This window comes from Styela clava, chromosome 12, assembly GCF_964204865.1.
Source record: "Styela clava chromosome 12, kaStyClav1.hap1.2, whole genome shotgun sequence".
Lineage (NCBI taxonomy): Eukaryota > Metazoa > Chordata > Ascidiacea > Stolidobranchia > Styelidae > Styela > Styela clava.
Window position 1 is genome coordinate 6,461,121 of NC_135261.1, and position 14,177 is coordinate 6,475,297.

The window sequence follows — 14,177 nt, forward strand, 5'->3', positions numbered from 1 at the left end:
TGGATTTTCAGTTTTTGTTGCATTTCCGAATATTATATATAAATCAAATACCTCAGAGATTATTGTAATTGCTAGAGCATTTTAATTTTCTTCCAGTAATCGAAAATAGTCCCGAAATATCTGGCGATCATCTCAAGCAGCTACTGCACCTTGCATCCTCCACGATTACGATCAGCTTTGCCAAACTTATTAGAAATCAAAGCCAAATTAATAAATGGCTGTTAGTCTAGGGTGGGCAAAACCGAATCTTTTTTCGAATCGAATAATTTGAATATTTTTAGCGAATACCGAAGAGTCGAATAATGAATATTTTTTATACATAACAGGGATACAGACGTCGGAGTTCGATACTCCATTTGGAAATTAATAGAAACATTAAAAAGTCGACAATAAAGCGTTTTTACTGGTTAATGGTTAAATTCATCATAATCGCTGATTCTCTTTGTCACCGAGACCATTTCGGTTGCGATATCCTAAAGTTGGTATACTACATTCTCGTCCTTTCTCGTTTTTTGCAAGAATAAGGGGTCGCCGGATATCGAAGTTTCATATTTCTAGTATACCCTTGTGTTCACATCAGCGACAGCTTTTGAATACATTAAGGTCTGATTTCAAAACCAAATTAGTTTTATTCTGAGCTTTATCCTCTGCCTTGGTTTTAATGTTCCTTATCACCGCTTGTAAATTAACCGTGTCTGTTTAAAATGAACGGTAATCGAGATGCAGATATTTATTAAAATGATAATTGAGTTTCTCATGCTACTCTATAGTGTTCGTGGTATTTTACTATTAGATAGATGAACCTAGCAAATTTACGATTGCGTGAATCCTGAATGTTGATTTAAAATAGCGATGGAATAAATTAGCAAAGACTTTTCTAGGCCTTTGTGTCTAATAGAGGCTCAAACGCTAATTATAGCTAATTCGTTCAAGTTTTAAATTTTTTTTGGCTCAACAAAACAACACCCCGATGGTTATTATAGCTAAAATACTTCTGAGAAATGCTCAATTTTCTTTACTGAATTTGCAAATTCAGCACTTTACTCAATGATTTTGATTATGTCATGCCTTAAGCTTAATTATTACTGCCCAAATGTTTCAAAATTTAACAATTGTAATCATTTTCGAATATAATAGACGCAACAATTCGTGAACGAGTCAGTGTGCATTGTTACAACGAAATTCACGATTGATTTTACGTTCTACTCTTGGCTCAACGGCCATGCATGGTCGAGTGAACTGTTTACATATTCGAAACATTACCTGGCCAAGGATGGAAGGGATCACTAAAGAGCTATTACAAGGTGCTTTAAAGGGAGTAGGACATGACATTTCTTATCTGGTTACAACTTAATGATTGTTTTTCATACAAGTAACTCATATCAGATTTTGGAAAACTTTCTGTTATTTTTAAATTCATGCTATTCTTATAACTAGAGTTTTCTTACGACCTAAAATCGCCCTTTTGACAATGAAACGCCGAAAAGTCATTTTAACAACTTAATCAACAATTTAATCAACTTTAAGTTCGGTAATGCAAGAAATGACTAATGACATGTCACCAAGCATGCGGAGTTTAAAATCTGGGAAATTTATTTTAAATACCTAATCTGGTTTGACGTTTCTAAATTTACGGAACGGTCGGTACGTTTTTTTGCAAACAATGGAATTGAAACGATACGTTAAGTGCAAATATAAGCATATAACACCATAACGGCATAACCCAAAGACAACGACTTTCCAAATTTGTCTATTTTTTCTGATAGCCAGCGCCCTTGGGAAATTTCGCACTGTTCACGATTTACTTGGACACGCGAGGATTCGGTGTCCAAGCAGAGCGGCGTAGGTCACGTGGTATCGGATATTCGAATAGTAAAATGCAATTCGAATATTTTATTATTCGAATATTTTGTCCAGCCTAGTTGTTACGTGTGTTGTTGTTACGATGACTTGGTATTTTAAGTACGCGCTTAATGGTTTGTTGCTATTTTACCTTGCGTTGTTTGTGTGCGGCTCTTCATACCTTTGAGGTTTGAAAAACGGCTCTGGGACTAAAAAAGTTTGAGAACCACTGAATTCTAACCTGTGGTTGACCGTTCGTTTCAGCACAATGATATCTGAATTCTTTCCATTATTACCATCGTCGTGCGTTTAATTGAATGTATAATATCTATACTCTAGATCAGGGTTGTGCAAACTGCGGCCCGCGGGCCAAATGCGGCCCGCAAAGAAAAATTGTGCGGACCGTGGGGAAGTGCCAATTTAAATTAACCTAGAATTAACAGATATCACTACACGCATTTTTTGAGTTTTCTATTTTCTATCAATATTTTGACGAGAATAATTTTGGTAAGTTGGATTTTTCGTAGGTAGAGTTTCTAGGTGCGGCCTGCGGCTTCACCCAGTTACTTGTATTTGACCTTTCTGTAATAAAGGTTGCACACCCTTCTCCAGATTGTTAACTTAGGTTTGTTAAAAAGATGACGCACATTCGCCGCTTTGAGATATGTGTATTGAGTATAATAATATTGAAAATTTTATACAATTCACAGGTTCCAAGGATAGGTTTATCATAATTAAACCTCGTTATTGGAACTTCATATTTTAATAATACGTCTCTAATAATAATAATAAGTCTCTAATGGAGTTTATTTCATTATATATATATTAGTCTCGCAATTCGAACAATTAATCCGGTGCGCACTGGCTCCGTCGATCATTGCATCATTCTTTCATCGGACTCTTCATAAAATGACAACCAAAATTCAACAATCTGTCTGTTCTCATGTCACAATAAACCTGGTAGAAATATGGAAATATGTAAACTCTCAACATGATTGAAATGTTTACAGATATGAACCATTACGAAAGCGCGAAGAAACTCAATGAATTTTAAATAACTGTTTGAATTTCTGGATATTGATAATTTTGATTTTATTGCCTGCTTCCACTTCTAAAAATACTAGAATAATTATATCGCAACTTCAAATCAACCTCATTACCACATCTCCCTCATGCCACCCTCGGCATTCGTGGTATGAGAATAATAAGCAAAAACGTCTAAATTCAGATGAGAATGCCCATGGGATTACTGTGCAAGATATACGCGATTTTCAGATAACCTCAACGCTAGCAATTCGTCACTCAATTATACATATTTGCACCGCCTAGTTATTTTGCTTTTTTAATGGGGATAAATTTGTGTTCAATAGTGGTTCATTTCACGTGAGCTACCTCTACGCCCATTTTGTTAGTTAGTAAATAGGTTGCCAAGTACTTGTAAGACAATTCCATGATAATGAAGGTCGGGAAAGAGCAAAGTCTAACTCAAAATGAAACCTAAATGTTACTCTAAAAATAATATTATCATGGAAACAATTGCTGTATTCTGTACACAGGACCTTACAAAGATTAATTTAAACAACCCAACATGTAACTGCTTGAAGTTAATGATATAAATATGCAATGATGATGCGCGAATGTTAGAAATGCTAGAATGCTAGACGAGTAACACTCCAAAAGCTCAAGAAATATTTTTATTATCAAATTCAGTTCTGTTGCCCAATCTTTCTGGCTTTGTAAGTCGACATTACCCTTACGAGATTATCAATGTCTTGTTATAAGTGTTCCACGTGTATTACTTTCTGCTCGACATTACTGATAAACATAAATATCTTAAATAATAAAGAATATATATAATTCTTTGTTTCGTTGTTGCTAGGATAAAGTAATATGGCTATTATTTAATATTTGTGTTTACGGACAAATATGTTTCACCTTCTATGTGGGCGGGCAATTACTTTTCTGAGTGGGCCAGTTACATATAATAGACTTGGTTAATGGGGCAGAGACTCAAAACTTAAAATGAAAAGAGACCAAAAACTATGGATAGATTACAGTTCATTTAATGAAAACTATAGTCGTAATTTCAGAAGACATGAGTGGGCCGGATGAAACACTTTGGTGGGCCGTAATTTGCCCACCTTTGTAATCTATATTTTAAGTTAAAATGATCAGGTTTTCCAATTTAGACAATTCATTTATTTAACCGTATTTAAATATTTGACTGTTCAAACGGGAGTATTTGGAACAAGAATAACTAATGCTTAAAACTAGGAAAATTTTTATGAATAAAATTTTGAACAGGTTAAATTCTGGAACATGCATTTAAAAAAAATTAAAAAATAATTAGGCCCGTATGGATATTGAGGGCTTGAAAAAGTTTCTGATTATTGTTGCAATTCTTTGAAAGAAAGAAGTAATTACTTTTCACAAAGGGAGAATCTTTTTATGTAACAAAAGGTATCAATCAACTTATATTGGAAAGGCTTGTACATGCAAGCACATCGTTCATCTTGGCGATTTGGTTCTCCTTCATTCCATGGTGTATTAGAGGAAGTTGATGAAACTCCGTCCGACCATTTCCAGTTGTCTTGTTTCCCAAGGTCGTCGAGTCCTATCCAAATTGAAGTTTCTGTTCTTCTGATAAACTTGTCGGGAAGATCGCTGAAAATGATACTATTTTAAACACAGTGAAGTTTAATTTAGACAACAATGTTAAATAATTTGACAATTACAAATAAAGAAGTTCGAATCATTATTGTTTAAGGCGTTGGATTTCCAAGATTCTTTGTTTGGTGCTCCCGAAGTATGTGAACCAAGATGGCGGACACCGGAACGTAGTACGTGTACCAAGTTAGGGTTAGGTCATAATTTCAGGTACAAATACTACGGGAGTCACTTGGCTAGTCCCCGAACTCGTAATAGAATTCAAAAAGGGAAAATTGGAATAAAATGATGGCCTAACCGTAAACTGGTACACATACTTCGGGAGTACTTCTTATTTCCCTAAATGCGAAAAATGGAAGAAAAACATTTATTTGCTTCACTTGCTTAATTGCTAGCATTGATTGCTTATTTTGGGGGGATAGCATTGATGTTTAAATATTCGTTGAACCAAATGACTAAATGACAATACTATTATCATTGTAATATACAATGTTAAACTACCTGCGAATAATTGGGTTGCGTATACCGTTTGCTGCTAATCGGCCTCCCATGATTTCGCAGTTTTTTCTGGCTGTTTTATAGTCTGACGGTACTTCGACAAATTTGTACCAATATGTGTAACTGTGAACACGATACCAACCATCTGCTACGGGTTGTAATTCTCGAGCTAAAAATAAAACAAAAACAAATATAGAACCATATAAAAAACCTTTATAATTGCTTAAAATAGGGATTTATATAAAAAAGTCAATGCTGACGTTAACATCAAAAGAGCGATTTGCAAATCCTCAGTTTTTGGCCATTTTCAACACATGCGACACAATCAATTAACTTTAGGTTTTCAAATAAAACAATGCAATAAAGTATAATAAAGGTTATGAATTTGAGATAGTTACCTTTTTCTTCTTTGAGTATTTGAACTTTGTGTGCCAACTCATCATATCGTGAACAATTACACGATGTTCCACTTTCTCCTTTAGCTCCCTGACGTCCCGTGGCGCCATTTTGTCCTGGTGATCCGATATCACCTTTTGCACCCTCAGGGCCTTTCTTGCCTGGACGACATGTTGTTTGACATTGAGAATCATTTGGAGCTAAAAAATAATAGTTTATAAAGATTCTTACACGTTAATGTTGCATTTAGCAGAGTTGTAAATGTATTTCTAATTTATCACTTGCATTGATCTTCTTGTATTCGTGAAATTATCATTTCCAATTAATTATTTATTTCAAATCTGTAATTTTTTGAAAATAATCAAATATTTTACCATTTATTGCTGTTTCGCGAGCTTTTTTCATGATTAAAGATGCCATGTCCCAGGTGTCTAAAACTGAAAATATATACTCTCTTAAAACTCAACAATATGAAAAATCTGACAATAAAAAATGTAAAAACGAAATTAACATTAAATATAAAACCAATATTTTAGACTCATGTTTCCCGATTAAGCATTGGTACAATCTCGAAATTTAATCAAAAATCTTTCTTTATTTACTCATTCACTAAATTACTGATTGAAATTAGAACCATCGACTTATCAACAAGACTTTAATCTATGCTGATATTATATAATTTCGTCTATATATTTAATAAAAATAGAAAAGTAAAACAAAGTAATAGAAATAGTAAAAGAATATACGAACAGATATATTTTCTCAAACTCACATGACGTTGGCGAGCAGCTCTTTACTTTCTCTCTCTCAATTTCTCTCAGTTTCTGTTCCAGCATTTGGATTCTGATGTCGTATTGATCGATTTTTGTTGAAGTTACATTTTCAATTTTACTAGATAGGCTCACGTTGTTATCAGAATTTCCCGAGCCAGGTTTGATCTCTGGACTCATTGTGGCAAAGCTAATATTGCTTCGATGTTCTTGAGCGCAACATTCAATTACGCATAGAAACGTAAGAATGAAGGATGCTAACAAACTCATTTTGTAGTGAGAACCAGCCCAAGAGTATCGATTTACAATATTGAAGGTATAACTTAGGTACCAACGCTGTATATATAGTGCTTCATTTTTTTTGGCAACCATTGCTTTTTTTGTCAATTGCCGGGCAGCGCAATAACCTCGCGGTTAAAGTCTTAAGATGCAAATGGCATCGCAGATTACACAAATCCCATGCGCCTTGCCCCACTCAGAGAGTAATAAATTGAGTAGGCAGTGCTGAAACCAAAAGGTTCAGGTCATTCCAAATAAATAATAGCTTCTCAAATATCATTAGAAGTTAGTGGTTGCTTATACATGGATAGGTTAATTCGGGTCAAGAGTCGGTGTCCTGTTTCAACATTAAGCGTCGCACTAAAATAATCCAGCTTTCTTGGTTTCTATTTCCGCAAAATGATCGGGAATTGTTAGAGTACTTTTTTATTTATTTCAACCGTATTACCCCATGACACACTCACCCATATGTAATCGATGAGCCCATAGCCCATTACGTAAACAATACATTTTTAATTGTTTTCATTTATATTTTCAAGCGTGTTATTTAAATGTATATATAAACAATCAATGCGTAATCAAGAAGTAACCATGATTGAGAGAGTTTTTAAAAACATTTGGGTCAACTTTTTGTGAAATTCTGCTTAGAATAAGCAGATACTTAATTGAAATCCATGTTTGATACGAGGAATAATTGAGGTAAATGACTAATATTTTTTTTTTGAACCCCGCCAACCTTACGTTTGAATTGAATCATATAATTCAATCGGGGTTAGGAATCGGTGACATCCACAACGTTGCATTTGTCACATATTCTCATATAAGGTCGAGGAGGTAACGCAAAGTATCAAATCTCAATATCATAATGAAAAAAAGAATCGACATGAATATCAGTGTTTTAAACCATATAGTCAACCATAGGTCAGTCGTTTGTATTCGATGGTGAAACGAGTGGCAAAAGTATTTTGTACCATCAACATTATTTGTAAAGGGTTATGGGTCGTTTTAGACAATCGTTCATCTCATCATCCTATAGTCTTGTGTGAACATGAATGTAATGAAACAGTGAATAATACAGTGAATCTGCAGGTGGGAGCGTTAATAATGTACTGATTGTAGAAGATTGAATATGCCAAAGCTTTTGAAATTAATGTTAACAGTACAAAATAATCTTGACACAGGTTTCAACATCAAATACAATCGATTGACCTGTGGTTGACCAATTAGTTTAGTACAATGATCTTCGTGTCGATTCTTTTCATTATAATATCGGAGCTTTATACTTTGTGTCACCTCGTCAACCTTCTATGAGAATATGTGACAAATGCAATGTTGAGGATGTCCCCGATTTAACACCCCGATTGAATTATTTGACTCAATTCAAACGTAAGGTTGACGGGTTCAAAAATAATTATTTGTCTTTCACCTCAATTATTTCTCGCATCAAACAGGAATGTGAAGTAAGTATCTGCTTATTCCACGTGGAATTCCACTCGAACCTTACTAAAATATATCAACTACGGTTAGGGTTACTTCTTGATTATGCATTAATTGTTTTTATATACATTTGACACCCTTAAATATAGAGAAAAATATTAAAAAAATATTTTGTTTGTGTAATGGGCTCTTGGCTATCACATATGTTTTGTGTGGGTGTGATAACGTTAAAAAAGTACTCCCACCGATTTTTAATCTATCTGGAGAAAATTAAAAGACGAGGAAGCTGGAATTTTTTAATGCGACGCTCAAAGTTGTTTTAAGCATGTCACAGACTCTTGAACCTCATAAAACAATCAGAGGAAATCACCCTAATTAGAGGAATGAAATCGAATGTATAACGACGTGGTATGAAAATATTTTTTAATTAGTCCAAATATTTTCTGTATCAAACAGGAATATAAAATAAGTATCGACTTATTATAGGGGAAAATGTGAAACTGGAACAGATATGTGGCATCGTGTGAAATTTTATAAATGCAAAAACAGGCTCAAATAACGGCTACTGAAAATGACGCAAGAGAAGATAGTTACAAATGTATGATTTCACAATTAACTAACGTTGCAAAAATATACAAATATTAAACACTCTCACGATTCTGGATCATTCTCTGTTAAAATAAAAAAAAATAAAAAAAATGTGAACTTTCCTCAAGTACGACGCTTACTTGCGCCTTTCACTCAATACAAGGCCATGTAAAAGCGACCACTGACATTTAATGATATTTGAGTAGCTACTATTTATTTGGAATGACCTGAACCTTTTGGTTTCGGCACTGCCTACCCAATTTATTACCCCCTGAGTGGGGCAGGGCGCATGGGATTTGTGTAATCTGCGACGCCATTTGATCTTAAGACTTTAACCGCGAGGTTATTGCGCCGCCCGGAATTGACAGAAAACGTCACACTTACAAAAAAGGCACTCGTTGCCAAAAAAAAATGGAGAACTATATAAAAAGCGTAGGTACCTTAGTTATACCTTCATTATTGTAAATCAATACTCTTGTGCTGGTTCTCACTACAAAATGAGTTTGTTAGCATTCTTCATTCTTACGTTTCTATGCGTAGTTGAATGTTGCGCTCAAGAACATCGAAGCAATATTAGCTTTGTCACAATGAGTCCAGAGATCGAACCTGGTTCGGGAAATTCTGATAACAATGTAAGCATATCTAGTGAAATTGAAAATGTAACTGCAACACAAATCGATCAACACGATATCAGAATCAAAGCTTTGGAACAGAAACTGGAAGAAATTGAGAGAGAGAAAGTAAAAAATTGCTCGCCAACGTCATGTGAGTTTAAGAAAATATATCTGTTCGTAGATTCATTTACTATTTCTATTATTTTTGTTTCCCCCCTTTCGATGTTCATCAAATTGCAGAATAGATTCAAGACTTATTCATAAGTCAATTGTGTTCTAATCCCAATCAGTAAATTCGAGCAGGGATTTTTGATTTAATTTATACATTGCACAATTGCTTAATCGGGAAACCTGAGTCTAAAATATTGGTTTTGTATTTAATGCGATATTTTGTTATTACAAATTTTGGTGATTCAGAAGTATGTGTACCAATATGGATGTAACTAATTTTGTTCGCCTAGTTTACATCAAGTTGTGTAAAGGAACGGAAGCCTTCGGGCAAGGGGGCATATTCACTTGGCTTACACAGACAGTCCCCGAATTCTTAAGATAACTAAAGTAGGGAAAATCGGAAAAAAATTATGGCCCAATTCTAACCTGGTACACATACTACGAGAGTACCAAATTTTTAACATAAGAGTGATTTTCAGAATATTGAGTTTTGAAAGAGTATATATTTTTAGTTTCAGACACCTGGGACATGGCATCTTTAATCATGGAAAAGGCTCGAGAAACGGTATCAAATGGTGAAATTGAATTTTTAAATAATTACCGTTTTGTAATAAATACCTAAATAATTTCACAAACACCAAAAAGTCCATGTAAACAGCATATTAAAAATACAAATACAACTCTGCTAAATCCGACCCTGACGTGTGAGAATTAGGAATTTTGTAAACTAAAATAATTATTCTTTAGTTCCAAATGATTCTCAATGTCAAACTGCATGTCGACCAGGCAAGAAAGGCCCAGAAGGTGCAAAAGGTGATATCGGATCACCAGAACAAAATGGCGCCACGGGACGTCATGGAGCTAAAGGAGAAAGCGGAACGCCATGTAATTGCTCACGATATGATGAGTTGGCACACAAAGTTCAAATCCTCGAAGAAGAAAAAGGTTACTATTGCAAATTCATACCCTTATTATACCTTTTCACATTTTTTTCTTTTATTTGAAAACCTAACGTTAATTGATTGTGTCGCAAGTGTTGCATATATGGCTAAAAATGTAGATATGCGAATATCTTATGGATTTAAACTTCGATATGGAGCATTGACTTTTTATATAAATAAATGCATATTTCAGAAAATTATAAAGCTCATTTTAATAGGTCTATATTTGTTTTTATTTCAATTTTAGCTCGAGAATTACAATCAGTAGCAGATGGTTGGTATCGTGTCCCCAATTACCCATATTGGTACAAATTGGTCAAAGTACCGTCAGACTATCGAACAGCCAGAAAAAACTGCGAACTCATGGGTGGCCGATTAGCAGCAAAGGGTATTCGCAACCCAACTATTCGCAGGTAATTAAACATTGTACATTATATTCGATCCTAGGAAAATTCGCCGCATTTTGCCGTGGAAAATCTTGCTGAATAGAAAATCGTCGCAAGAGCATTTTGCTGTAAAACAATCATTTTTGATAAAAACAGTTGGGTTTTTGAAATAGGTTTTTATTTGAAAAAGATTCATTATTCAAGAGCATACCCTAACCTATGAACCTAACTGTTTTTATCACAAATTGGAAAAAGGCGGAAGATGAACCGCGGAAGATGAACCCAAAGGCGGAAGTTCATGTCTAGTCACGTGATAAACTCGCGCAAAATTATGAATTTGTCCCTTGTCAGCATATACTACTTTTCGCATTATACGTCATTTTCATGCAATATGACGTTGAAATCTGTATTATGGCGTCAGTTATGACCGGGTTACCGTTATAGTCGTCATATTTTTACACAATAAAAGAGGAGTATCAAGTTTGATCGGCTTTCTTCTCCCCGTGAAAAGATAACAAAATCTAAAATTTTACCGCACCTCGTTGACAGTATTGCTCAATGAATTGGAAAAAGGCTATATGCGTATTCCGACTGATTCAACCTTCTATTGATGAAAAATTCAAATTGATTGATCTAGAAGTTGCGTGAAATCGATTAGATGGTTGTGAAAATACAACATATAAAACTGAATATTGGATTTTAATATTCTTCAAGTTATTATTCAAAAATAAACATTGAACTGCTCAAGTCTTTCGTTTCGCATTTTGAATAATAAATGTATATGAATCCACCGACGCAAAAGCATTGAAAACGGAAAAGTAGTTGATCTTGTAGAAACCCAATCGATAGCACGAAAAAAGGAATGTTGGGAATTCAATGTCTTAGAGAAAATAATACGTAGAACTTTATTATTTGTAATTTTCAAATTATTTAACATTGTTGGACCAAATCAAACTCCTCTGTTTAAAATATAATTAATATCATTTTCAGCGATCTTCTCGACACGTTGATTAGAAGAACAGGAACTTCGATCTGGATAGGACTCGATGACCTTGAGGAACAAGACAACTGGAAATGGTCGGACGGAGTTTCATCAACTTCTTCTAATACACCATGGTATGAAGGAGAACCAAATGGTCCAAATGAACGATGTGCTTGTATGTACATGCCTTTTCAATATAAGTTGATAGATACCCTTGGTTTTCTAAGTCGATTCTACCTTTGCGAAAAGTAATCTCTTTTTTTTCTTCATTTTTAAATGATTGCAACAATAATCAGAAAATTTTATTCTGTAGTCTATCCGCAACTCAGGCTAAAGGCCAAGCCCTCAAAAATCATATAGGCCTAATTATTTTTCAATTTCTTTTAAAATCATGTTCCAGAATTTAACCGGTTCAAATGTTTCTTCATAAAATTTTTCTAATTATATTCCTCCGTTATCCTTGTTCCGACCATTCCTGTTTGAAAGGATAAATATACATATATATATATATAAAAATTTGAAAAACTGTATGATTTTAACCCTAAAAATGAAAGGTGAAACACTTTTTTGAATTAATTTATCTATTTTACCCCAATAATGCTTGTAAAGGACACATATTAAATAATAGACATATTACTATATCCGAGCAACAGTGAATCTAAGAATTATATATACTCTTTATTATTTAAAGAAGGCTTTCATTGTATACCTGTTTTTTTTAAATGGAATGTTATTTATATTTATCAGTAATCTTATGCAGTGATAAATGTGAAGAACGAAACTTCTACACCAGGACAATGATAGTCAAGTATAGTCGTGTGAATAGTTTCGACTTTCAAAGCCAGACAGATTGGGCAACAGAACTGAACTAGCTAATAAAATGTTTCTCAAATAATTCGAGTGTAAACATCTCAATACCGAATTTCGTTAATTAGAATCATGTTTAACATTCGTGCATCATCATTGCATATATACAATCATATCATTGACGCCAAGCAGTGACATATTAAATGGTTTAAACTAATGTTTGAAAGATGTTGTGCGGATTACAGCATTTATTTCCATACTAATAATATTTTTGGAGTAACATTTGGGTTTCATCTGAGGCTTTGCTCTTTCCCGACCTTTATTACCATGGAATTGTCTTACGAGTATTTGGCAACCTATTTACTAACTTACAAAAAAGCGTGGAGGTAGCTCACGTGAGATGAACGATAGTGCGGCTTTTAAGGCGCCTAATGTGTGGGCCAAGTAACCTCATGCTTTATTGCTTACACTCAAAACCAGTATCGGTTTTGCTATTATTAAAGACCTTTGCGCCTTATAGACCGATAAGCCTTATGTATGAAAAAAGATCAATCAAAGCCATTAATTGACAGTGCGCCTCGTATTACAGTTCGTCTTATGGTCCGTGCTGTAATACGGTACCATAATCCTATTCTCATTGTATCACGATTGTCGAAAACGACGGTATAAGGAAAAGATGGTTTTTAAGTTGATTACAGTGTGTATTGAAGTGTATGATTACACTAGTGCAGGGGTTCCCAAACTTTTTTAACTTGCGGGACACTAACAACAAAGTTAAAATATCGCGGCACAGTTATTACAAATCAGTTTTAATAAATCCTTTATACGTAAATATTATGCGTTTCGACAGTAAATAAAATTAAAAAAAGATTTCGTGGGTCAATTGTATAAAAATTCTTTATCGTTTTTAGCCTTTTATTTCTGTCAGCGCATGAAATTAATATTTGCAAAATCATGAAAATGCAAATGGAAAAAATATTTTGTTGTACTATATATATATATATATATTGCAAGGGTGGCCAACGCATTGTTCGGGATCGACCGATCGCCACGTCTCGAGTATTCGATCGTGTCTGATGTTGAGTGAATTTGCCAAAATTTGAGATTATTCATTATTCGCTGTTTAGATAATACATGAATACTTTTCAAGGTTTTCTGAGGAATTGAAAACACTTGCGACTAAAAATTAGACAAGCCCTAGAACTCTATTGTATGATTTGAATAAATCTAAATTGAATGATAAAAAATTTACTCGGGGTACAATCACAAAATCAAATTAACAAATTGAATGGAATATAAAAAATGCAAATTTTTGTGGCAATTTCATTGAGCCGAGCTTATTGGCAGTGGTGGAATTTTTGTATGCGTGTGCGGTGCGGTTATCTGCGTATTCAGTATTCATTCATTTTTATTGTGACCTTATGAACGATCAGTCGATCGCGAGCTATTTTGAAGATTTTAGTCAATCGCGGTTGGAAGCAGGTTGGCCACCCCTGATATATTGTATTGCATATGTTTCCCTGATATATTGACAGAAAATTTGCATGGCAAAATTTGTGGAAAATTTAACAACTGTAAATATTCTTAAAAAGGCTCATCAGTTTCTTAACTACTGAAAGTTTGAAGAAGATTGTCTAGTTAAAGTCAAGTGACTTTGCTTTGGGCGAACTTGCATTAATTGTTGAATTGGGGTCGAAAACGTATAACGCCTTATATAATGGAAAAATTGGGGCATATTACATCCTCTGGCGGTGGACAGAATAATAAATCTTTATACATGGTGACCAAAGAAAACGGAA